Source organism: Sapajus apella, unplaced genomic scaffold, assembly GCF_009761245.1.
Source record: "Sapajus apella isolate SASKATOON/1434 unplaced genomic scaffold, GSC_monkey_1.0 scaffold92, whole genome shotgun sequence".
In the NCBI taxonomy this organism is placed as follows: Eukaryota; Metazoa; Chordata; class Mammalia; order Primates; family Cebidae; genus Sapajus; species Sapajus apella.
In genome coordinates, this window is record NW_022437032.1 from 5209980 (window position 1) to 5234501 (window position 24522).

A 24522-nucleotide genomic window follows, 5' to 3' on the forward strand; every position below is an offset into this window, starting at 1 on the left:
AAGAAGATTTGTTGGCTCATGTAACTGAAAGTCCAGGGTAGTACTGTGATTTGGATAGGGGTGTTTGTTCCACCCAAACTCATGTTGCCATTTGATCCCCAAAGTGGCAGTGTTGGGAGGCCGGCCCCGTGGGGGGTGTCTGGTCTATGGAGGTGAAGCCCTCATGAATGGCCTGGAGCTGCCACCCCTCACTAGTGAGTGAGTTCTTGCTGTCACTCTTGTGAGACTGAATTGGCCTCCATCTAACCCACTGCTGTGAGAGTGAGTTATTATAAAGCCATGATGACCTCAGGTTTTCCCCTTTTTTTTTTTCAGTCTCCCTTCTCTTTTCCCTTCTCCTGCATGTTGTGATGCAGCGTGAAAGCCCTTGCCAGAAGTCAGGGCCATCCCTTTAAACACCTCAGCCTGCAGAACTAGAAAATGAAATAAGCCTCTTTTCTTTACATATTACCCAGCCACAGGTATTCTTTTATAGCAACACAAAATGGACTAAGACAGGTAGAGTGGGTTTCAGGTGAAGCTTGATCCAGCCACTTAGATCTATCACTGGGATCCAGAATCCCAAGCACCTGCTCCTCTTTCTATGTGGATGTACTACTCCAGGTATCCATGAACTTTTAGCTCCAGTATCTGGACCAACAAGAACCTCCTGTGCCTCTGATTCACGTTTCTGAGGGAAGGAATCTGGTACCCAGCTCATCCTTTTTGCCATGCATCTGAAGTCACGTTTGTGGCCAGTGAGTGGAGGGTCTCTCCTGGGTCCAGTGTCCATGGCTTATTCAGTCATTAGTGGCCAGACCATGTGGGTCACGTGCCTCTTCCACCTCCTTGGAGACAGGGTGTCTGAGAAGGGGTCACAAGCAGGCCACTCACCCCAATACCTTCCCAAAGAAGTCAGGTCTCAGTTGGTGAGTCTCCAAGGACCCCATAATGCCTCCCTGGCCTGGAAACCACCTAAAGAGGCTTATTTTGGTTTTAATTTGTAATTTGGGGAGAATTTTAAGTTTGGTTCTGGTAAGAATTGTTTTTTTTTCTTTGAGACGGAGTTTCACTCTTGTTGCCCAGGCTGGAGTGCAATGATGTGATCTTGGCTCACTGCAACCTCCAACTCCCGGGTTCAAGCGATTGTCCTGCCTCAGCCTCCCGAGTAGCTGGGATTACAGGTGCCTGCCACCACAGTCCAGCTAATTTTGTATTTTTAGTAGAGATGGGGTTTTGCCATGTTAGTCAGGCTGATCTTGAACTCCTGACCTCAGGTGATCCACCCGCTTCAGCCTCCTAAAGTTCTGGGATTACAGTCATGAGCCACTGTGCCTGGCCTTGGTTAGAATTTTTATGTCTGGATATTTCCTGATATTTTGTTTCTGGTTCATTCAGGAGGAGGAATTCAGACTTGGGTTCAGGAAATGGTTTTAATCACTGCCCCCAAGAAATCGGCCAACAAGCACATGTGTCTAGCATCAGGTGAAAACCCCAGAATCGTTTTCAGTGGCTGTGAACCAGCAGAGGGATGGCTTCTGCAAGCAAACGTTGCATAATTACTATTATTTTTACTTTCATACCAGGAAAAGGGTTTTATCTTCAGAACAATGTACCCACGTCACTAGCTGGTCTGGAAGAACTTGTTTGGCCAAATTTAGAACCCACAATAGGGTCAGAGAGGATAAATTTAGAACTGAACTCTGAGCTTTCAGTGCCAACAGTTCCATTTGGCACTGCACACTGGCTAACTCCGTCTGCTACCGTGAGCTTGGTTGACTTCCCCTTTACCCCCCAGGTCCACTGGAATTCTTGCAGGATAATGTAGCCTTGAAGAGTAAGACCTGGCATCTAAACGTGTCTTCACCATTTATAAACTGTGTGACTCTAGGAGCATGTTTCACCTCTCTGAGCTTTTTAGTAGTTTCATCATCTTTTAAAGGATGGAGGATAATGGTAATATCTTATAAAATAACGTGGCCGGGCGCGGTGGCTCACGCCTGTAATCCCAGCACTTTGGGAGGCTAAGGTGGGTGGCTCACGAGGTCAAGAGATCAAGACCATCCTGTGCAAGATGGTGAAACCCCGTCTCTACTACAAATGCAAAAATTAGCTGGGTGTGGTGGCGGGCACCTGTAGTCCCAGCTACTCAGGAGCCTGAGGCAGGAGAATCACTTAAACCCAGGAGGCAGAGGTTGTGGTGAGCCGAGATTGCGCCATTGCACTCCAGACTGGCGATGGAGAAACACTCTTGTCTCAAAAAAAAAAAAAAAAAAAAAAGAAAGAAAGAAAAAAAAACCGTAAAGATTGATTAGAATTTCAGTAACATGGCGAGGGAAAATTTTTTTAAAAATTAAAATTTAAAAGATTGATTAGATTTTTTTTTTTTTAGACAGAATCTCGCTCTGTTTCCCAAGCTGCAGTGGGGAGATCGCGGCTCACCGTAACCTTGACCTCCTGAGTCTAATCAGTCTGCTCACCTCAGCCCCTGAGTGGAAAGCATACACCACTACAGCTGGCTAATCTTTTAAAAAGTTTTATTTTATAGAGATGGGATCTCACTCTGTTTCCCAGGCTGGTTTCAAGCTCCTCGGCTCAAGTGATCCTCCCACCTTGGCCTCCCAAAGTGCTGGGATTACAGGTGTGAGCCACCTTGCCCAGTCCAACCATTCTGATTTCTGTCTCTGCATTTGAGTACTCTAGCAACCTCATATAAAAGGAATCATACAATACTTGTCCTTTTGTGATGGGTTTATTCTCCTTTTTTTCTTTTCTTTTTTCTTATTTTTTATTTTTTTTACTCTCTTCTACTGATAAAGCTTATAATGTGATTGTCTTATTCTCTTAGCGTCATGGCTTCATGGCTCATCTATCTTGTCATATGGGTCAAACTTTTCTTCCTTTTTAAGGCTGAATAATATTTCATTGCATATATACACACCGCATTTTGTTTATCTATTCATCTAACAGTGGACATTTGGGTCCCGTCCACCTTTTGGCTATGATGAATAATATGGCTGTGAACATAGGCTTACAAATATCTGTTAGAGTCCCTGCTTTTGCTTCTTTTGAGTATATCCAGAAGTTTGATTAAGACATTTTTAAGGAGGCTGGGTATGATGTCTCATGCCTGTAATCCCAGCACTTTGGGAGGCCGAGGTAGGAGGATCACTTGAGCCCAGGAGTTTGAGACCAGCCTGAGCAACATACTGAGGCCCTAGTACTAAAAAAAAAAAATTTTTTTTTAAAATTAGCCAGGCATAGTTGTACACCTGTAGTCCTAGCTACTTAAGAGGGAAGCTGATGCAGAAGGATCCCTTGAGCCCAGGAGTTCGAGGCTGTAGTGAGGTATGATCGCACCACTGCACTCCAGCCTGGGCAACAGCAAGACCCTGTGTCTAAAAAAAAAAAAAAGAAAAAGATATTTACCCTGTGTTTGGCATACCATAGAAACTCAACACATTGTAACCAATAAAACCAGCATTAAAAAAAATACTGGGTGCACTGGGTGTGGTGGCTCACCCCTGTAATCCCAGCACTTTGGGAGGCTGAGGCAGGTGGATCAACTGAGGTCAGGAGTTCAAGACCAGCCTTACCAATATGGTGAAACCCCATCTCTACTAAAAATACAAAAATTGGCTGGGTGTGGTGGCAGGCGCTTGTAGTCCCAGCTACTTGGGAGGCTGAGACAGAATTGCATGAACCCAGGAGGCAAAGGTTACAGTGAGCTGACATTGTGCCACTGCACTCCAGCCCGGGTAACAGAGTGAGACTCTGTCTCAAAAATAAAAAAATAAAAGAAAAATACTGGATGATATTTTTTAAATGCAGATTTTAAAACGAGATGCCATTTTGCCTGTCAAATTAACAACTAAAAGGTAATAATCTTCAATGCAGCTGGATGTGTAAGATGGATTCTGTCTTTCTCTCTCTCTCTTTTTGAGACAGAGTCTCGCTCTGTTGCCCAGGCTAGAGTGTAGTGGTGCGATCTCGGCTCACAGCAACTTCCACCTCCCAGGTTCAAGCAATTCTCCTGCCTCAGACTCTGGAGTAGCTGGGATTACAGACGTGCCACCATGCCCGGCTAATTTTTGTATTTTTAGTAGAGATGAGGTTTCACCACGTTGTCCAGGCTGGTCTCAAACTCCTGATCTCAAGTGATCTGTCTGCCTAGGCCTCCTAAAGTCCTGGGATTACAGGCGTGAACTACCACGTCCAGCCTCTCTTTTTGTGTGTGTGGAGAGTCGGGGCCTCACTATGTTGCCAGGGCTGAACTCCTGGGCTCAAGTGATCTTCCCACCTTGGCCTCCCAAAGTGTTGGGATTACAGGCATGAGCCACCTCGCTTGGCCATGGGGTTCGCTCATACACATCTGTAGGTAATCTTTCTATAAAGCAACTTGCAGTGCTAAGTATGATGTATCAAGGCTCTTGGAAGTTAGAATACTATTTGACCAATAATTTAACTGCTGAGAATTTATCGTAAAGACAGATGCTCAAACATAGACCAAGATTTGAATCTAGAGATGTTTATCGCAGCAATCTTTATCATATCGTGGAAGCTACCTCTATTTCCATTCATAGGAAACGGTTTAAAAACTAATGTAGGAATGGGCCCTCAATGGACTATTCTGCAGTCATTAAAAATGCTTATGAGCTGGGGTGGGGGTATGTGCCTATAATCCCAGCTACTCAGGAGGCTGAGGTAGGTGGATCATTTGAGCACAGACAGGAGTTTGAGGCCAGCCTGGGCAACATAGCGAGACTCTGACTCTAAAAAAAAGTTTATGAGAATAGTGAAACAGGAAACTGTATACACTCTACTTTTTTTTTTTTTAAGATGGGGTTTCACCATGTTGGTCAGGCTGGTCTTAAACTGCTGACCTCAGGTGATCCGCCTGCCTTGGCTTTCCAAAGTGCTTGGATTATAGGCGTGAGCCACTGTGCCCGGCCCACTCTACTGTTTTATGAAAACGAAGATACAAAAATTATGTATATTTCTCCTATAAAGTAGGTACGATTTGCATTTACCGCTGCTGAACCTTCACTAAGCTCTGTATATACTTTCTCTTATTTATTTCTCCCAACAGTCAAAGAGGTGGGCACTATTATTATACCATTTTACAGATGAGGAAACAGAGATTCCTAGTGGTGACATGATTCTCAGGGTTACACAGCCAGCAAGTGGCAGAGCTGGGATTCAAACCCAGGCCCCTTGACTCCAAAGAGTAGAAAAGGAAAGGACAGCCTGACCAACATGGTGAAATCCCGTGTCTATTAAAAATATAAAAATTAGCCGGGCATGGTGGCGCAGGCCGGTAATCCCAGCTACTCAGGAGGCTGAGGCAGGAGTATCGCTGGAACCCAGGAGGCAGAGACTGCAGTGAGCCGAGATCGTGCCATTGCACTCCAGCCTGGGCAACAGAGTGAGACTCCATCTCAGAAAAAAAAAAAAAGGCGGGAAAGGAAAGAACAATTCCGCAGTCGAGCCTACCCATAGGAGTGATTTTTACTTTCTTCTTCATGCTTGTCTGTATTTTTTTCCCAAGCTGGGAGAAGGTAGAGGGAGCAATTTACTAGATAAAAAGGGAAAGAATGAAACAGCTGCTACTTTCAAGCAGGCATCTTTGAAGATAAAACGTGAAGGTCTCGTGCTTCATGCCACGAACTCAGTTCGTGTTCATTCTTTTTCTGGTTAAAGAAGAGCAGAGTGTCTTGGCTGAGTCTTTTGGCTGATTGCTTAATAATGGGAGGCTGTGCTGTGGATGCGCCCGCACACACACACACACACACACACACACACACACCCCAACACCCCACGCCAGCCGAGACAGGAGGGAGACAACACCTAGCAGTAGCCAAAACTCTGCTAGAGCGATGCAGACTGTTACAGGCGCAGCTTTCCAAAAAGCAGAGCTCAGTGAAATAAATATTTTTCCTGTGAGAAGAGGCTTAAGTCCGTGATCTTAACAACCCCCCAATTCATTCCAGATCCACTCGGAGCGGCTGGCGTCAGCACGCCCATCTTGATACACTTAGCATTGCCTGGTAACTGCGGCGAGCCCGTGTGTCTGGCTGCTTTCACCCACTGGGCAGTGTGCCCCCGGGGCGCTGGGCAGGGGGGCGAGGAGGAGCTTGTCCCTGAGGATGGCGAGGAGGAGCTTGTCCCTGGGGAATCCTCCTCCCCCTCCCTCTCAGCTCCTCACAACTTCTGGGGGTTTCTGACTTTTTTTTTTTCCCCTGTAAAACCACTATTTAATCCAAACTGGAAACCTGAAGACTCAACTTCTTCTTGGCAAAAGGCTCCATTCTCTTAGTCCTGGAGACAATATGCAGGAAGAATTTACAGTTGGGGACTCAGGAAACATACAAATGAAAAGTCTGGGTTACCTCAAAAACCAGGAGCTTCACTACCCAGGGAGAAACTCATCGATACTTTCATTTACTTGCTCACTCAACAAGGGTTGACTGGGTGTGGTGGTTCATGCCCGTTATCCCAGCACTTCGGGGGGCCAAATCAGGAGAATGGATGGCTTGAGGCCAAGAGTTCGAGACCAGCCTCAGCAACATGGTGAAACCCCATCTCTGCTAAAAATACACAAATCAGCCGGTGTGGTGGTGCTTGCCTGCAGTCCTGGCTACTCGGGAGCTGAGGCGGGAGAATCACCTGAGTTTGGGAAGTTGAGGCTGCAGTGAGTGGTGATGGTGCCATTGCACACCAGCCTGGGCAAAAGATTGGGATCTTGTCTCCAAAAAAACAAAATCACACAAAAAAAGCAATGGTTAATTGAATCACCTCTTAGGTGTAAGATGTGGAACAAAGCTGGTAAGAGAGGACGAAGCCACTGGAGATGCAGATTCATTCATTCTTCTGTTCTTCCGTTCATTTGTTCACGGATGTTTGTTGAGTGCCTCCTATGTGTTAGGTCCTCTCCTCCTAGTGCTGGGGACTCAGCAGTGAACCACGCGGACAAAAACTCTGCCTCCTTGGAGGACCACGAGGTCAGGAGTCCTAGACCAGGCTGGCCAACATAGTGAAACCCCATCTGTACTAAAAATACAAAAATCAGCTGGGTGTGGTGGGGGGGTATCTGTAGTCCCAGCTACTTGGGAGGCTGAGGCAGGAGAACTGCTTGAACCTGCAGGCAGAGGTTGCAGTGAGCCAAGATTGCGCCACTGTACTCCAGCCTGGGTGACAAGAGAGAAATTTCATCTCAAAAATAAATAAATAAATAAATAAAAATAAAACCTCTGCTTCCTAGCACTTGCCTCCTAGCACTTCCAGTTGGGGTGACAGACACCAGACAAGGACAAGGTCATGTACGGAATGTTGGATGAGATTAAACACTAAAGAGCAAAAGCAGGAAGGGGGAATTGGGAGACAGAGGACCCAGTGGTCACCCTTATGGATAAGGAGCCAGGAAAGACCTCGGGAGAGGGTATACTGAAGTCCCAACCTGCAGAAGATGAGGGAGCGCATTGAACAACAGTGACCCCTGGGTCACGCAAGTCCCTTTTCAATGATTTTTCAGTCCTTATTATGCCGGTGAGAAATCCGAGGCGGGTGGATTGCCTGAGTCCAGGAGTTTGGGACCAGCCTGGGCAGCCTGCATCCCTGCTGTGTGTATATCTCTCAGGTTGTGCTGAGACCTACTATTGCCCCCCTCGAACGCTCAGAGGCTTGGCAGGCAAGGGCGTCTACTTGGACCCGAGCATGGTTTTGTGTTCACTGTGAATATTTTTGCAGTTATTGTTTATGTTGTCAGTGATGTCAAATGATGCTGTCACTTTGTTATAGTAATGATTCAAGTGTACTTTATTTTTATTTTTTTATTTTTTGGAGACAGATTTTCACTCTTGTAGCCCAGGCTGGAGTGCCATGGTACTATCTCAGCTCACTGCAACCTCCACCTCCCGGGTTCAAGTGATTCTTCTGCCTCAGCCTCCTGAGTAGCTGGGATTACAGGTGCCCACTATCACACCTGGCTGATTTTTTGCATTTTTAGTAGAGACGGGGTTTTACTATGTTGGCCAGGCTGGTCTCAAACTCCTGACCTCAGGGGATCCACCTGTCTTGGCCTCCAAAAGTGCTGGGATTACAGGCGTGAGCCACCACACCCAGCCTCAAATGTACTTTATAAAAAAAAAATGCGCTTAAGGGATAGGTGCAGAGGCTCATACTTGGAATCCCAGCATTTTGGAAGGCTGAGATGGGAGGATCGCTTGAGTTTAGGCATTCGAGACCAGCCTGGGTAACACAGTGAGATATTGTCTCTACTTAAAAATCAAAACAATTAGCTGAGTGTGGTGGTGCATGTTTGTAGTACCAGCTACTCAAGAGACTGAGGCAGGAGGATTGCTTGAGCCCAGGAGGTGGAGGCAGCAGTGAGCTATGATCATGCCACTGCACTCCAGTCTAAATAACAGTGAAATCCTGTCTCAAAAGATAAAATAGGCCGGGCACGGTGGCTCACGTCTGTGATCCCAGCACTTTGGAAGGCTGAGGCTGGCAGATCACCTGAGATCAGGAGTTCAAGATCAGCCTGGCCAACATGATAAAAATCCGCCTCTACTAAAAACACAAAAATTATCCAGGCATGGTGGCAGGTGCCTGTAATCCCAGCTACTTGGGAGGCTGAGACAGGAGAATCGCTTAAACCTGGGAGGCAGATGCTGCAATGAGCCGAGATTGCCCCGCTGCACTCCAGCCTGGGTGACAGAGCAAGCCTCTGTCTCAAAAATAAATAAATAAATAAATAATTTAAATTTAAAAATACACTTATTTTTTGAAAAGTGGGTTGATTTAAAGAAAAATATTGAGTAATGTATAATACAGGCGGTACTCAAATATGGGAAAAATTGTGAAGGTGATAAATGAATGAAATAAGATAGAACCCTTCTCCCAAGTTGCTCAGAGCCTGGCTGGGGAGGTGACAGCCCTCTGCCTGTGATCAGCACCTCCCTTTAAGCACCCCTGGAAGGGGACAGCTGCTCCTGTGGCTCTGATGGGTCAGGGGAAGCTGTCCAGACGAGGTGCTGCTGGGGCTCGATGGAGGTCAAGAGCAAGACAGATCTGTCAGGAAGGACACACGGGGTGTTTCAGCAGCAGGGAGCAGCGTGAGGTTGGACAGCGGGTAAAAGGACAAGGACAGGCAATGCCCGCTGCACATTTTGAGAGGAAGGTGATTGGCAGGAGGGTTCTGGGAAATTTCAGCCCCGCAGTGTGTGTGTGAGGGAGCAGAGGAGCTGGACGAGGTGAGCCCTTGAGAGACCACCCCAAATTTATACTGGCCCAGCGACTGATCTCAACATGAATTCTACAACTTCTATTTATTGAGCACAACAGCTCAGGGGCAAGAGCTTCCTCACATTGTCTGATGCGGTCTCAGCAAACCAGAGAGTTATTAACTACTATTGTCAAGATCCTTTTTTACAGATGGAGAATTTGGGGCTCAGACAGGCCAGTTCACCTGGGGAAAGTCATGAGCTAGTAAATAGCAGTCAGGACTTTTTTTTTTTTTTGAGTCAGGGTTTCACTTTGTCATACAGGCTGGAGTACAGTGGCTGATCACAGGTCACAGTGACCTCAAACTCCTAGTCTCAGGGGATCATTTCACCTCAGCCTCTTGAGCAGATGGAACTACAGGCACACACCTCTACATCCAGCTAGTCTTTATGTTCATTTTGTAGAGGCCAGGCATGAGGGCTTATGCCCGTAACCCCGCACTTTGGAGGCTGAGGCGGGTAGATTGTTCCAGTTCAGGGGTTTGAGACCAGCCTGGGCGGCATGGCAAAGCCCTGTCTCTTCCCCCTCAAAAAATATAAAATGTAGCCAAGTGTGGTGGTGCATGCCTGCAGTCCCACCTACTTGGGAGGCTAATGTGGGAGAACTGCTTGAACCCAGGAGGCGGAGCTGAGATGGCACCACTGCACTCCAGCCTGGACAACAGAGGGAGACCCTGTCTCAAAAAAAAAAAAAAATTAGTCAGGTTTGGTGGCATGAACCTGTAATCCAAGCTACTCCAGAAGCAGAGGCAGGACAATCGCTTGAACCCAGGAGGCAGAGGTTGCAGTGAGCCAAGATTGTGCCACTGCATTCCAGCCTGGGGCAACAAAATAATACTCTGTCTCAAAAAAAAAGATACAATTTAGTGGGTTTTTGTTTTTGTTTTTTGGCATTTTCACAAAGCTGTGCCACCGTTACCACGATCTAAATCCAGGGCAGTTTTACCCCAAAAAGAAACCTCATACCTGGCTGGGCGTGGTGGATAATGCCTGTAATCCCAGCACTTTGGGAGGCAGAGGCAGGTGGATCATCTGAGGTTGGGAGTTCAAGACAGGCCTGACCAACATGGAGAAACCCCGTCTCTACTAAAAATACAAAAAATTAGCCAGACATGGTGGCATGCGCCTGTAATCCCAGCTACTCGGGAGGCTGAGGCAGGAGAATTGCTTGAAACCAGGAGGCGGAGGTTGCGGTGAGCCAAGATCCCACCATTGCACTCCAGCCTGGGCAACAAGAGCAAAACTCTGTCTCAAAATAAAAAGAAACCTCAAAACCTCATATCTATTAGTAATGACTCCCATTCTCCCCTCCCCCATCCCCTGGCAATGACTGATACACTTTCTGTCTCTATGGATTTGCCTGTTCTGGACTTGCATATCAACGGAGTCATACACTCTGTGGCTGCTTCTTTTACTTAGCACACCGTGTTCGAGGTTCATCTGTCTTGATGCGTGCATCGGGGCTTGGTTCCTTTCATACGGCCAAACAGTGACCCTTTGCATGGCTGTCCCACATTTTGTTGACCCACTCATCAGCTGATAACCGTTTGAGTTTATTTTACTTCCTGGCTACTAGGAATAATGCTGGCTGCTCTGAACGTCTGTGTACGGGTTTTGTGTGGACATATGTTGACATTCCTCTTGGATGTATACTTAGGAGTGGAACTGCTAGGTCATATTTAACTTAACCATTTGCTTAATTTCATACTTAACCATTTGAGGAACTGCCAAGCTGTTTTCCAAAGCAGCCGCGCCATTTTCCATGTCACCAGCAGTGCACCAGGGTTCCAGCTGCCCCACATCGTCTCCAGCACTTGCTGTGGTCTGTCTTTTTGTTGATGACCCCCACTAGCATACATGCAGTGCTATCTCCTGGGGGATTGAGCTGTTTGCCCAGCAGTCAGTACTCCAGTCAAGGCTGTGCTTGTGCGTATAGAGAGGGCTCGGTGATTTGGTGATTTCTTTTTTTTTTTTTCTTTTTCTTTCCTTTTCTTTCTTTTCTTTTTTGAGACAGAGTCTCTCTCTGTCACCCAGGCTGGAGTGCAGTGGCACAATCTCAGATCACTGCAACCTCCACCTCCCAGGTTCAAGCAATTCTCCTGCCTCAGCCTATTGAGTAGCCGGGATTACAAGCGAACACCATAATGCTCAGCTAATTTTTGTATTTTTAGTAGAAATGGGGTTTCACCATGTTGGCCAGGCTGCTCTCAAACTCCTGACCTCAAGTGATCCACCGGCCTTGGCCTCCCCAAGTGCTGGGATTATAGGCGACAGCTACTGCACCCAGTCTCGGTGATTTCTTGAGGGGCAGTCGGTAGGGCCTCAGGGTTTGGAGCCTGGGAGGAGTTGGGGGTGGAATAGGCCTGGGGAGTGTACATGCCAGTGACAGAACTGGGAGACCGGACCTACCCTCTCCCTGGGTGCAGGGTCATCTCCTCTCTTACAGGTATAAGGCCTTGGCCTCAGGCTCCATTTAGACCAAGAGGAAGAGGTTCCACAGCAGAACCCTAAAAACAAACTCTTCCTCAGGGAAGCCAGTACAAAGGGGGTGTTGAGGAGGGAGCTCCACTCAGGCCGATGCCAGGCTCCACGGGGGACTTCAAAGACCTAACACCTTGTCTTTGCCCTGCTGCGTCTGCAGGAACGTAATGTACGTACTGTCCATTTTCCCCACCGCTGTGGTTTTCTGTTCAGGTTCCTGATTCTCTAACTGGCCTGTAGCTCCCAGAGCTGGCCGGGCTGGGGCTGCAGCCCACATCTTTTGACCCCAGGCCCGGGCTTTTGGTGCCCAGAGCACCCTCTACCCCCATTAGAAGCCTCAGACCTCATTACTGTCCGTGGAAGGGGGCAGAGTATCTGCTTCCAGCCAGCCTAGCCCTCAGGGAGCGCCTCCCTGTAAGCTCTCCACATTGGGTCATTGAAATGGCTTTTACAGGAATTGCCAGTGGGCTGAGCGAACCTTACCTCATTAAGCAGGAAAAGCAATAAAGCCTGAGGCTGCAGAATCAGAATAGCCACTGGGCAGGAAGGGCCCAGTCCCGTAGGGGGAGTGCATGCTGGGCCAGGCCTGGCTGCATGGCCAAGACCAGGGGTCCATGCTCTCCAGAGGAGAAAGTGTCAGGACTGTCACCATTGTCCCCCACCTCTGAGTGTGCCAGGCGTCATTCCCAGGGGAGCCTGCATCTTTTGTTTTTCTTTCTTTCTTTTTTTTTTTTGAGATAGGAGTCTCGCTCTGTAGCCCAGGCTGGAGTGCAGTGGTGCCATCTCAGCCCACTGCCACCTCTGCCTCCTGGGTTCAAACGATTCTCCTGCCTCAGCCTGAGTAGCTGGGACTACAGGTGCCCACCACATCTGGCTAATTTTTGTATTTTTAGTGGAGACAGGGTTTCACCATGTTGGCCAACACTTGACCTTGTGATCCGCCCACCGCGCCCTCCCAAAGTGCTGGGATTACAGGCGTGAGCCACTGCGCCCTGCTCCTAATTCAATACCATCATAGCCCTATAAGAAGAGGGAAGACCTATGAAGACAGAGACACTGGGAAATGCTATGGGAGGACAGTAGCAGAGACGAGCTACAAGACAAGAAATGCCAAGGATCGGGGGCCACCACCCAAAGCTAGGAAGAGACAAGGAGGGATTCTTTCTTAGATCCTTTAGAGCAGGGGTCCCTAACCCCCGGGCCATGGACTTGTACTGGTCCATGGCCTGTTAGGAACCGGGCCACACAGCAGGAGGTGAGCAGCAGGCAGGTGAGTGAAGCTTCACCTGTTTTGAGAGCCATTCCCCATCGCTCGCATGACGCCTGAGCTCCACCTCCTGTCAGATCGGGGGAGGCACTTGAGTCTCATAGGAACAGGAACCCTCTTATGAACTGCGCATGCGTGGGATCTAAGTTGCGCGCTCCTTATGAGAATCTAATGCCTGATGATCTGTCACTGTCTCCCATCACCCCCAGATGGGACGAGCTAGTTGCAGGAAAACAAGCTCAGGGCTCCCACTGATTCCACATTATGGTGAGTTGTATAATTATTTCATGATATATTACAATGTCATAACAGAAATATAACATTATATATTATATAACATATATTACAATGTCATAACAGAACTAAGTGCATAACAGATAAACCTAATGCACTTGAATCACTCCGAAACCATCCACCCAACCCCCACCCTGGTCAGTGGAAAACTGTCTTCCACAAAACTTGTCCCTGGTGCCAAAAATGTTGGGGACCACTGCTTTAGAGGGAGTGTGGCCCTGCCGACACCTTGATTTGGACTTCTAACCTCCAGAACTGCAAGACAATAAGTTTCCCCTGTTTTATCCTCCCAGTTTGTAGTACCTTTTTTGTAGCGCCCCAAGAAATCATATACTACCTTGGATCTTTTTTTTTTTTTTTTTGAGACCAAGTTTTACTCTTGTTTCCTAGGCTGGAGTGCGGTGGTGCGATCTCGCTCACTATCATCACTGTCTCTTGGGTTCAAGCAATTCTCCTGCCTCAGCCTCTTGAGTAGCTAAGATTGATTACAGGTGCCCACCACCATGCCCAGCTAATTTTTGTATTCTTAGTAGAGACAGGGTTTTGCCATGTTGGCCAAGCTGGTCTCAAACTCCTGACCTCAGGTGATCTGCCTGCCTGGGCCTCCCAAAGTGCTGGGATTACAGGTGTGAGCCACTGCGCCAGGCCACTACCCTAGATTTTAACCTTAGCAGCACAAAGTGGTAGGATAAGCTATAAGTTATATTTCGTGTTTTCCTTTTAATGAAGAGAGAAAGAGCAAGTCCTAGCAACTGAAAGTAACTGTAAGATAATTTAAGTGGCTTCCAATGTGTAGATGAGAAACTGGAGGCTCAAAGAGGGTAAGTGACTTGTCCAAGGTCACATAGTGAGAATGAGGCAAAGGCTAGACTTGAACTTGTGTTGACTCCAAGGCCTATGCTCACGTCTGTGTGAGTCTGTGGGTGTGGATCTCTCAGGATATTGAAATGTCTGCAAAGAGTCCCAAAATCTTAGTCCCCAGATGTCACTTTTCTTTTTTTGTTTTTTGAGACCAAGTCTCGCTCTGTCACAGGCTGCAGTTCAGCGGTGTGATCTTAGTTCACTGCAACCTCTGTGTCCCTGGTTCGAGTGATTCTCTTGCCTCAGCCTCTTGAGTAGCTGGGACTACAAGCGCGTGACACCATGCCCAGCTAATTTCATATTTTTAGTAGAGACGAGGTTTTGCCATGTTGGCCAGGATGGTCTTGATCTCTTAACCTTGTGATCTGCCTGCCTCAGCCTCCCAAAGTGCTGGGATTACAGGCATGTGCCACCCTGCCTGGCCCTTCTATTTTTTTTTTTTTTCTTAAGATGGAGTTTCACTCTTCTTGCCCAGGCTGGAGTGCAGTGACACAATCTCGGCTCACTGCAACCTCCCCCTCTCAGGTTCAAATGATTCTCCTGCCTCAGCCTCCCAAGTAGGTGGGATTACAGGTGCCTGCCACCATGCCTGGCTAATTTTTGTATTTTTAGTAGAGATGGGATTTCACCATGTTGGCCAGGCTCGAACTCCTGACCTCAGGTGATCTGGCCACCTCAGCTTCCCAAAGTGCTGGGATTACGGGTGTGAGCCATTGGCTTGGCCCACTTTTTTTTCACATGAATTTAAAAGTTAGTACTATCTTTTTCCTTATGGGAACTACCTATGTTAGCCACATTTCCTGTATTATGAGCCTCTGTGAAGCAAGCCTTCTTTCCCTGGTGATCTTCATTACAGAATTGGAGATGCAGTCTCAACAAAATCATCTCCCAGTAGACCCAAGTAAGAATGTTTGGCAAAGAAGAAATTAATTGATAAACAGCCTGTAGTACACAAACTCTAGTGTCTGCCTGGAATGTTTTGCAACACTTTTGGAAGCTCTAGAATTACAATCCCAGCACAAGCTGTTTATTTCAGGCTGTTAGGCCACATACATATCTCATATGCTTGAGTGAATCTACTGACTCCACTCTGAGCTTCAGGAATGGAGGCCCTCTCCCTTTTGTGTGGGCATTTATAGTGGCTGGTGGAGCAGGGCTGCAATACCTGGGAAGACCAGGAGGGGTCGGCTTCCAGCAGGAAATGGATTTAAGTCTGAAGGTTCTGGAAATTCAAGGCTTTGGGTTCTAGAAAATAAGTCTGTTCCTTTGGAAGGAAATACACTCTCCTCAGGATGTAGGTCAGCCATCTGACTTAAAGTTTCAGGGCTGGGCTGGGTACAGTGGCTCACGCCTGTAATCCCAGCACTTTGGGAGGCCGAGGCGGGTGGATCACCTGAGGTCTGGAGTTTGAGACCAGTCAACCAACATGGTGAAACCCCATCTCTACTAAAAATACCTGTAATCCCAGCTACTTGGGAGGCTGAGGTAGGAGAATCGCTTGAACCTGGGAGGCGGAGGTTGCAGTGAGCCGAGATGATGTGACTGCACTCCAGCCTGGGCAAAACGAGCAAAACTCCGTCTCAAAAAAAAAAAAAAAAAAGGAGTTTGAGACCAGACTGAGCAACACAGCAAAACCCTGTCTCTAACCAAAAATACAAAAATTCCTCTGGCATGGAATTTTGTGAACACCTAGGGTCCCAGCTACTCAGGAGGCTGAGGCAGGAGGATCACTAGAGCCCGGGAAGTCGAGGTTGCAGTGAGCTCTGATCGCGCCACTGCACTCCAGCCTGGGCAGCATGGGGAGACCTTGTCTATAAACACATACATATATACATACGTACATATACATACATACAGTTGCTCAGTCCTGGGAATGGAACAAAGAAGATGTGAAAAAAAATCGGAGTTTTCCTGCCTCCCTACACAGACACACTCCTGTCCCAGGGAGGCGCTTGAGCTGGGGTCTGAGTGCCTGGGACAGTCTCCCTCTCCAACAGGCACCAGGATGCAAAAGAAACTGCATATTTCACTGTCAGAAGAAAAACCAGAACAGCAGGCCAGCTTGATGTGTCTCTTGTAAACTGTTTACTTCTGGAGGACCAGATGGCTCATCTCTTGTTGAACCCTTGACCACTTCCTGTGCTGTTAACAGCCTCCACTAGCAAACAGACCCGGCTCCACCCACTCACGAGGCTGTGGGGGAGTCCCAGGGCCGGCTCAGCTGGCCTGCGGGGAGCTGTGGGCGTTCCAGAGGGTTGACTCAGCAGTCCTGGGCTCCGGATGCTGGAGGAAATGCAGGACAGGAAGGATCTAGGTTAGGTAAATGGTCAGGTATGGGGGAATGGACCCCAGCTGGGTGGGATGGGCTTGAACTGCACATGCCCACAGGGTTCCCTGTGCCCTTAGGCTGTGGCCCTGCACCTTGTCCACCTACAAGGCCCTTCTAAGGTAGTCCCCATTCATTCCACCGCTTACCTCTTTTGTTTTTTGGCGGGGGGTCGGGGGTGGGTACGGAGCCTCACTCTGCAGCCCAGGCTGGAGTGCAGTGGCACTATCTCAACCCACTGCAACCTCCTGGGTCCTTGTTCAAGCAATTCTTCTGCCTCAGCCTCCCGAGTAGCTGGGAGTACAGGGGCATGCCACCACACCCGCCTAATGTTTGTATTTTTAGTAGAGATGGAATTTTCTCCATGTTGGTCAGGCTAGTTTCGAACTCCTGACATCAGGTGATCCGCCTGCCCTTGGCCTCCTAAAGTGCTGGGATTAAAGCATGAGCCACCGTGTTCAGCCCCTGATTATTATTATTATTATTATTATTTTGAGGCGGAGTTTCGCTCTTGTTGCCCAGGCTGGAGTGCAATGGAGTGATCTCGGCTCACCGCAACCTCCGCCTCCTGGGTTCAGGCAATTCTCCTGCCTCAACCAAACAAATCACTGTAGTATTATTCATTTGGGGCAGAAGGGGAGGAGGAGGCAGGGATTGGTCCTGGGGAGCAGGGGTGGAGGTGGGAAGGAGGGGACAGACTCAGGATATTTCTGAGGAGCAGTGGAATCTCTTGACCAAGGCCTTTTCCCCGGGACAGAGGGAGCCATGCCCTGGGGGTCTTTGTAGCCTGGCTGGGAAGACAGGCTTCTCCCCCAGGGAATTAGACCTCAGTGGTTAACAGATTAGCAATTTAATATTAGAGACGGAGAAAGCAGTTTCCAAACTCTAAAATACAGAAGGAAAACCGTGACAAATTTAGCCACATTAGTATTTAAAGCTTCTATCTCACAGACACACACACACACACACACACACACATACACAGAACAATGTAAGATTAAACAGTGAGGGAGTGGGAGAAAACTGAGAAAGGATGGTTATCTAGGATTTATCAAAGAATGGTTATCTAGGATTTATCAGCGGCTCCCAGGAATCAAGAAGAAGTCAGATAACTGGACAAAGGAATACAAACTGATCCTTCCCAGAAGAGGAGATTGGGAAGCTGGTAAACCTAAGGAAATGTGCTTAATCTCGTTAGGAATCAGGAAAATGCAAAGTAAACACAGGCCTACCCCTAGGAGTAGTAGCCAAATGTAAAAGAGGGAAGTGGGGTCACCCGGTGGCTCACGCCTGTAATCCCAGCACTTTGGGAGACCGAGGCAGGCAGATCACAAGGTCAAGAGATCGAGACCATCCTGGCCAACATGATGAAACCCCCGTCTCCACTAACAATACAAAAATCAGCTGGGCGTGGTGGCATGTGCCTGTAATCTCAGCTATTTGGGAGGCTGAGGCAGGAGAATCACTTGAACCTGGGAGGTAGAGGTTGCAGTCAGCTGAGATCACACCATTTCACTCCAGCCTGGGTGACAAGAGCAAAATTCCGTCTCCAAAAAATAAAAAATCATTTTTCTGTCTTCTGATCTTAGAAGTAATTCACACATATTCGTGGGCCCATGCATGGGCCTGTGTGTCTAATGGTGGAGAGCTCACTCCAGCCACTCCAAAAGAGAACCTCAGTGTTCTCCCAGGACAGCGGCGGGGAGTGGAAGTCTTTCTTTGTCTTTTTGGGTGTTTGGGGAGGGAAGCTGCTCTGATGTCCAGCCCTGTGGAGGGGGACAGGGTCTGTGTCCCTGAGATGACAGAGGGTTGGGGGCAGGTCCCTTCAGTGACCAGTGGTTGGCTGAGGTGCGATTCGGAGTTCAGCCCACCTGGGTTTGAATCTACATCCTCCCTGTGTGAAGCTGAGCCCGACTGGTGTGTGTGTTCATCAAGCTCAGGCTATTCTCGTTTACTTAATTTTGGATGGAAAGGGGAGGTAGCCCTTCACCTCTCTCCCTGCAGCCGTGCTGCCAGGCCAGGGTTGCAATGGAGGCAGATCTCAGGCAGATCTCGGCTCTGCTCGGACAAACAGGCCCCAAAGTCTGAGGAATCCAGCCAGCTCCTCCAAGCTCATGCCCTTGGTTCCACACCTACAGGCTTTGTCCACATCCTAGGCTGGTAACAGAAGTGTGTGTGTCACGGCTGGAGTGGCAGAGGCCCTGTGGAAGCTGCAGACCCAGGGCCCCTCCGCAGGTGTCAGGCTGTGTGATCTGCTGGAGTCCCACAGCTGTTAGTGTGAGGGGAAGGTGCCTGAGCAATGCTGTAGCCAACCAAATACCGTAGTGTCTTCAATACTACTCATTTCGCCCATGGAAAGTTATGCCTAAGCCACCATAATAAACGCTCCAGCCCAGATCCGAAGAGATGCCTTTAGCACAGGGACATGTGGTGTGTCTGGAGACGTGCGAGGCTGTCACGGGTGTGCTTCTGGTGTGGGGACACTGCTGAACACACAGGACAGCCCCCACAGCCAAGTGTCACTTGCTGAGGTCCAGGGACCCTCCCGTAACCAATTCCAGAGGCGAGCTTCTGTCGGAGAGCCCCATCCCGTGTCCCTTAGTCACTCCTGGGACGTAGGTCAGGTGAACACACGCCTGCACCACAAGCACGTTACCTGTATTTTATTTATTTAGTTTTGACTCACTGTGTTGCCCAAGCTGGCCTCAAATTCCTGGGCTCACGTGCTCCTCCTGCCTCAGCCTCCCAGGTAGCTGGGACTACAGGCTTTTTTTTTTTTTGAGTTGGAGTTTCGCTCTTGTTGCCCAGGCTAGAGTGCAATGGCACAAGCTCAGCTCACTGCAACCTCCACTTCCCTGGTTCAAGTGATTCTCCTGCCTCAGTCTCCTGAGTAGCTGGGATTACTGGCATGCATCACTACACCCCTTCAATTTTGCATTTTTAGTAGAGATGGGGTTTCTCCATGTTGGTCAGGCTGCTCTCGAACTCCGACCTTAGGTGATCCGCCCGCCTAGGCCTCCCAAAGTGGTGGGATTACAGGCGTGAGCCACCGCACCCGGCCTGTTTACAGTTTTTGACAATCAAACAAAGGTACTTGGCCTGGGCCGGGCATGGTGGCTCATGCCCGTAATCCAAGCACTTTGGAGGCCAAGAAGGGCGGATCACCTGAGGTTGGGAGTTCAAGACCAGCCTGACCAACATGGTGAAACCCCGTCTTTAAAAAAAAAAGAAAGAAAGAAAAAAAAAAAGAAAGAAAGGTACTTGGCCTGGAACAGCGACTCCTTGCTCCCTCAGTGTCAGGGTCTCTCTTCAGGCCGCAGTTGCTCTTGCCTCATCTCAGTCCCTCCTGCCTGTCCCCGTGTCCTTATCACTCACTGCTCCTGCAGCCGGAGACCAGGGTGGGGCGCATTTGAGATGGAATTCCCAAGCCAGCCAGTGCTTCTCGGAGGCCCAGCTCTCCTACTCCCTCCTGCCCCCCATCTTTATCTTGCTTTACCCCCCATCCCATGCTCTCTTCTCCAGCCTGGGCAGGCCCCAGCCGCCTTCCCACCTGGCACCCCAACACAGCCACCCCCACAATCGCCTCAAGAGGCTTCTTTCCCAAAGAGAGACTTTGTCTTCAAGGTGACCCCTGGCTGAACCCTGGCATGGCTGGTGGGAGTGGTGACAGGGCAGTGATGAGGCCATCTGAATTAAAATGCCCTCTGCATAGTTCGCAGAAATTCCTGAGTCATCTTTATCTGGGAAAACCCCAGTGGAGTGAGCTGGGACCCAGGGCTGTACACTGATAAACAGAGGGAAGCACCTCCCTGGACCTGGCTCCTCACTTCCGCGCCTGCTGTTGACTGATCTGCGGTCAGGAGGCGTCCCTTTGCCTGCAGTCCTGGGACAGTGGACCACAGGGGACAGTGAGGCTTCTCAAGGAGTTGCTTGTTCTTCTCTGAAATCAGAAATTAGGGCACTCATTGGCTCTGTATCCTTCAGGCCACTGTCCTCTGCAGAGAGATACCTTGGGTGTCCCCTCCTGGCTCCAGGTGGTTCTGGAGGGCAGCAGAGCCAGGACCATGGGCTGCCCTGAGGGTGGTTCCGACCTGCTCTATTTAAACCAAGGGTCCTTGAAATTTGTCTCTCTTTTCATTTAAATACACTCTAAAAACAAGCAGGCTGGGCATGGTGGCTCACACTATGTGGGTGGCTTGAGGCCAGGAGTTTGAGACTAGCCCGGGCAACATAGCAAGACGCACCTCTACAAAAAAATTATTTTTTATTTTGTTTTTTGGTGGTGGTTTTTTTTTTTGTTTTTTTTTTTTTTTGAGATGAAGTCTTGCTTTGTCACCCAGGCTGGGGTGCAGTGGCCGTGAGCTGACCCACTTCAACCTCCACCTCCCAGGTTCATGCGATTCAAGTGCTGGCATTACAGGCATGAGCCACTGCACTCGGCCTTCCAAAAATATATATATTTTTTGAGACGGAGTTTCACTCTTGTTGCCCAGGCTGGAGGGCAATGGTGTGATCTCGGCTCATTGCAACCTCCACCTCCTGGATACAAGTGATTCTCCTTCCTCAGCCTCCTAAGTAGCTGGGATTACAGATGCCCACCACCATGCCAGGCTAATTTTTGCATTTTTAATAGAGACGGGGTTTCACCATGTTGGCCAGGCTGATCTCAAACTCCTGACCTCAGGTGATCCCCCCGCCTCAGCCTCCCAAAGTGTTGGGATTACAGGCATGAGTCCATAATTACAGGCATGTGCCCACCCCCCAATTTGTTAAAAAAAGGCAGAAAAACTCCCTGCCCCATGGAGCTAAGATTCTTGAGAAGGATACTTGATTAACTGATGAATAAGACAATTCACAACCATGGTGAGTTATTTGAAGTATATGGGTGAGGGGCAAGGCCAAGTTAGCCAAAGGAGTCCGGGAGGACCTCTCTGAGGAGGTGGCCTTGGGTGTGAGGCCTGCAGGCTGGGAGGCAGTGGCATGGAAGACCTGGAGGAAGGGAGGAGTGTGCCAGGCAGAGGGCACAGCAGGGGCAAAGGCCTGGAGGGGGTTCCGGCTGAGCCTGTGTGTTGGCAGGGAGGAGGAGTTTGGGTCCTTCTGGCTCTACTAGGCACCACTGGGGGGCCCAAGCAAGTGGTGTGGCCGTCCCGGGCTTAGTGTTGCCATCGGTAAAATGGGCGAGTTGGACTCTTGGACTCCACTCTTTCTCGGCCCCCTCTGAACAGGCAAACTGGTTCCCAGGGCAGCCTCCTCGCACGCCTGTCTGTCTTCTGTGTAAACTCACATTCCTCTTCCTGGGCTGTTTTGCCATTTCCTTCCATGCAAAACCAAAGGAGCTATTTTGGAAACTCCTATAAGCAAACTAAGCCCTGACTGGCATTTGAGTGTATAAAAAAGAGCCCTAAGTGAGGGACTCAGGCATAAAAGCCACCCAGCCCCGAAAGCCCATGACGTTAAATTTAGATGATTTACCTCTAAATGAGGTGAAATTGCAGGTTCCCTCTGGCAGGCGGGGTGGGGAGGGGACGAAGGGCAGTTTTGGCCAGCAGTGAGCAGGACAGATTTAGCGGGAGTGGGCTTGGCTTCCTCCAGCCACACCTTGGGGACAGAGGCCCAGGACAGTCCGCAGTGTCTGGGAGCAGCTGGCTTCCTCTCCCCGCGCGCACCAGCTAGGTCTGAAACACCTCAGGTCTAAGTGTGCAGCCCTGGGTGCCAGGCCAGAGATAAGCAGCGAGGGACGCCGAGTGGAAGAGGCCGTGCTGTCTGCCACCAAAGGTTTGGGAACTGCATGACTTCTGTGCCTCCCTCCTCTGTCCTGGGGCCCAGCAAGGTCTCTGCCTTGTCTCTTCTGCCTGCAGAGTGCCAGTTACCCAGGACTGCCCTAAGCCACCAGAGCATCCCTCCTCTTTTCCCGATGCCTCCCCAGACAGCTCCTAGACCTGCCCACAATCCGGTAGCTAAAGGGTTAATGCCAGCCCCTGCATGGGAGGAGAGACCTGGCGGGAGGGGACAGGGTCTTCTAGACCCTGCTCCACACCTAGCCTCCGCTCCCTGCTGTGGCGGTGCTTAAACATCAGGAATGTCACCCTTGGTCGCAGGTGACAAACTGGGCTTGCCGGGAGCTGCCTGCGGAAGGCTCCTGAGATTCTGGGTCTCAGCCTGGCCATCCCATCCCCAATCATCCAAGGGGAGGTCTGTTTCTTTTACCACAAGAAACAGCGCGGCTGGACTCCAACAGTCAATGACCTGGGATCAGCCCCACCAGGCCCAGCCGGGAGGGGGCGCAGCTGAGCTGTCTGGGAACTGCCGCTGTCGGCGGACCCCAAAGAGCCCACTGGGGCTGAGGCTGCAAGACCCCGAAGCCAAAGGACGTTGGGCTTGGTTTTTCTCGGCCACCACCCAGGGCCATCTTTCTAGCTTGGCAGATCCGCTTCCCAATCCTATTTCCAGTCTGGGGCCACTTCCCTCCCGGAGGAGGCCCGGCCCCTGGGACGGGGGCGTGTCCTCAGCAGAGCTGCGGGAGCGAGCGCAGCCTAGTCCGGAGGCCAGGCTTTGGGGTCCGCGCGCCCAGGTGCAGCTCCAGCTCCGGCATTTCCTTCCTGTGTGACCTCAGAGGACTCCTCTCCGTCCTCTCTGAACCTCAGTTTCTTTCCTTTCTTCCCTTCCTTCTTTCCTTCCTTCCTTTCTTTTGAGACAGGGTCTCAGTCTGTCAGCCAGGCTGGAGGGCAGCGGTGCAGCCTCAGCTCACTGCAGCCTCGACTTTCCGGGAAGCCTCCAGTGATCCTCCCACCTCAGCCTCCCCAGTAGCTGGGACTACAGGTGTGCACCACCACACCTGGGTAATTTTTGTATTTTTGGTAGAGATGGGGTCTCACTATGAGACCCAGGCTGGTCTCCAACTCCTGGGCTCAAGTGATCTGCCCACCTCAGCCTCTCAAAGTGCTGGAATTACAGGAGTTGTGACAGAAATTGTCTGGCCTGAAAACTGAAAATATGTACTATCTGGGTTTTCTTTTCTTTCTTTCTTTTTTTTTTTTTTTTGAGACAGAGTCTTGCTCTGTTGTCCAAGCTGGAGTGCAGTGGCGTGATCTCGGCTCACTGCAACTTCTGCCTTCCGGATTCAAGCAATTCTCCTGCCTCAGCCTCCTGAGTAGCTGGGATTAACAGGCATGCGCCACCATGCCTGGCTAATTTTTATATTTTTAGTAGAGATGGGGTTTCACCATGTTGGCCAGGCTGGTCTCAAACACCTGACCTCAGGTGATCCACCCACCTCGGCCTCCCAAAGTGCTGGGATTACAGGTGTGAGTCACTGTGTCCAGCCCTCCTATCTTACTTTTTACAGAAAACATTTGTTCATCTTTGCCTTATAGTCTAGCATGTAGTGGTTATTATTAATTATTACTGTTATTATTCCCGAACCTTTCTCTTGAGCTGCACAGACTGCCAAAGTAGGGGAAGCAGCGTCAGCCTTTCCTTTGTTGTCTTCTGGTTCAATAAAGATGTATCTTCCATGCACCTGGTCCCTGCCTGCAGGGAGCTCCGTGTCTAGGATGGGGAGATAGTCCACTGTAACAGAGGAAATTGGGGCACCCAGAGGAAACACGGGACACAGCTGGGAGTGGGGAGGTGTCCAGGAAGGCGTCCTGGGGGAGGGGGCATCTGGGCTGGAAGATGAGGAGGGTTTAGCCAGGAAGCCAATCCTTGTGGCAATGGCACGTGGAAGAAGGAAGAGCTAGACTTCAGTTTGAAAAATATGTGTCCTGGTCAGGAGTGGTGGCTCACGCCTATAATCCCAGCACTTTGGGAAGCTGAGGTGGGCAGATCGCTTGAGCTCAGAAGTTGGAGAACAGCCTGGACAACATGGCGAAACCCTGTCTCTACAATAAATACAAAAATTAGCCGGGTGTGGTGGCGTGTGCCTGTAGTCCCAGCCACTTGAAGTCTGACATGGGAGGATGGCTTGAGCCCAGGGGTGGAGGTTGCAGTGAGCTGAGATTGTGCCACTGCCCTCCAGCCTGGCAACAGAG

General features: G+C 49.6%; 1 protein-coding gene across 4 annotated transcripts in view; it reads left to right on the top strand.

The window, feature by feature from the left end:
* RIPOR3 (RIPOR family member 3) overlaps positions 1-24522 on the top strand; it is a 104356-nt gene that overhangs the window by 30387 nt on the left and 49447 nt on the right. The window contains exon 1 of one of the 4 annotated variants that reach the window (XM_032256010.1): positions 15955-16480. The exons of the other annotated variants lie outside the window; for them this stretch is intronic. The gene's annotated coding sequence lies outside the window, so the exon portion shown is untranslated. Of the gene's footprint in view, positions 1-15954; positions 16481-24522 lie in introns of those variants that run through there. 4 annotated transcript variants of the gene reach the window in all.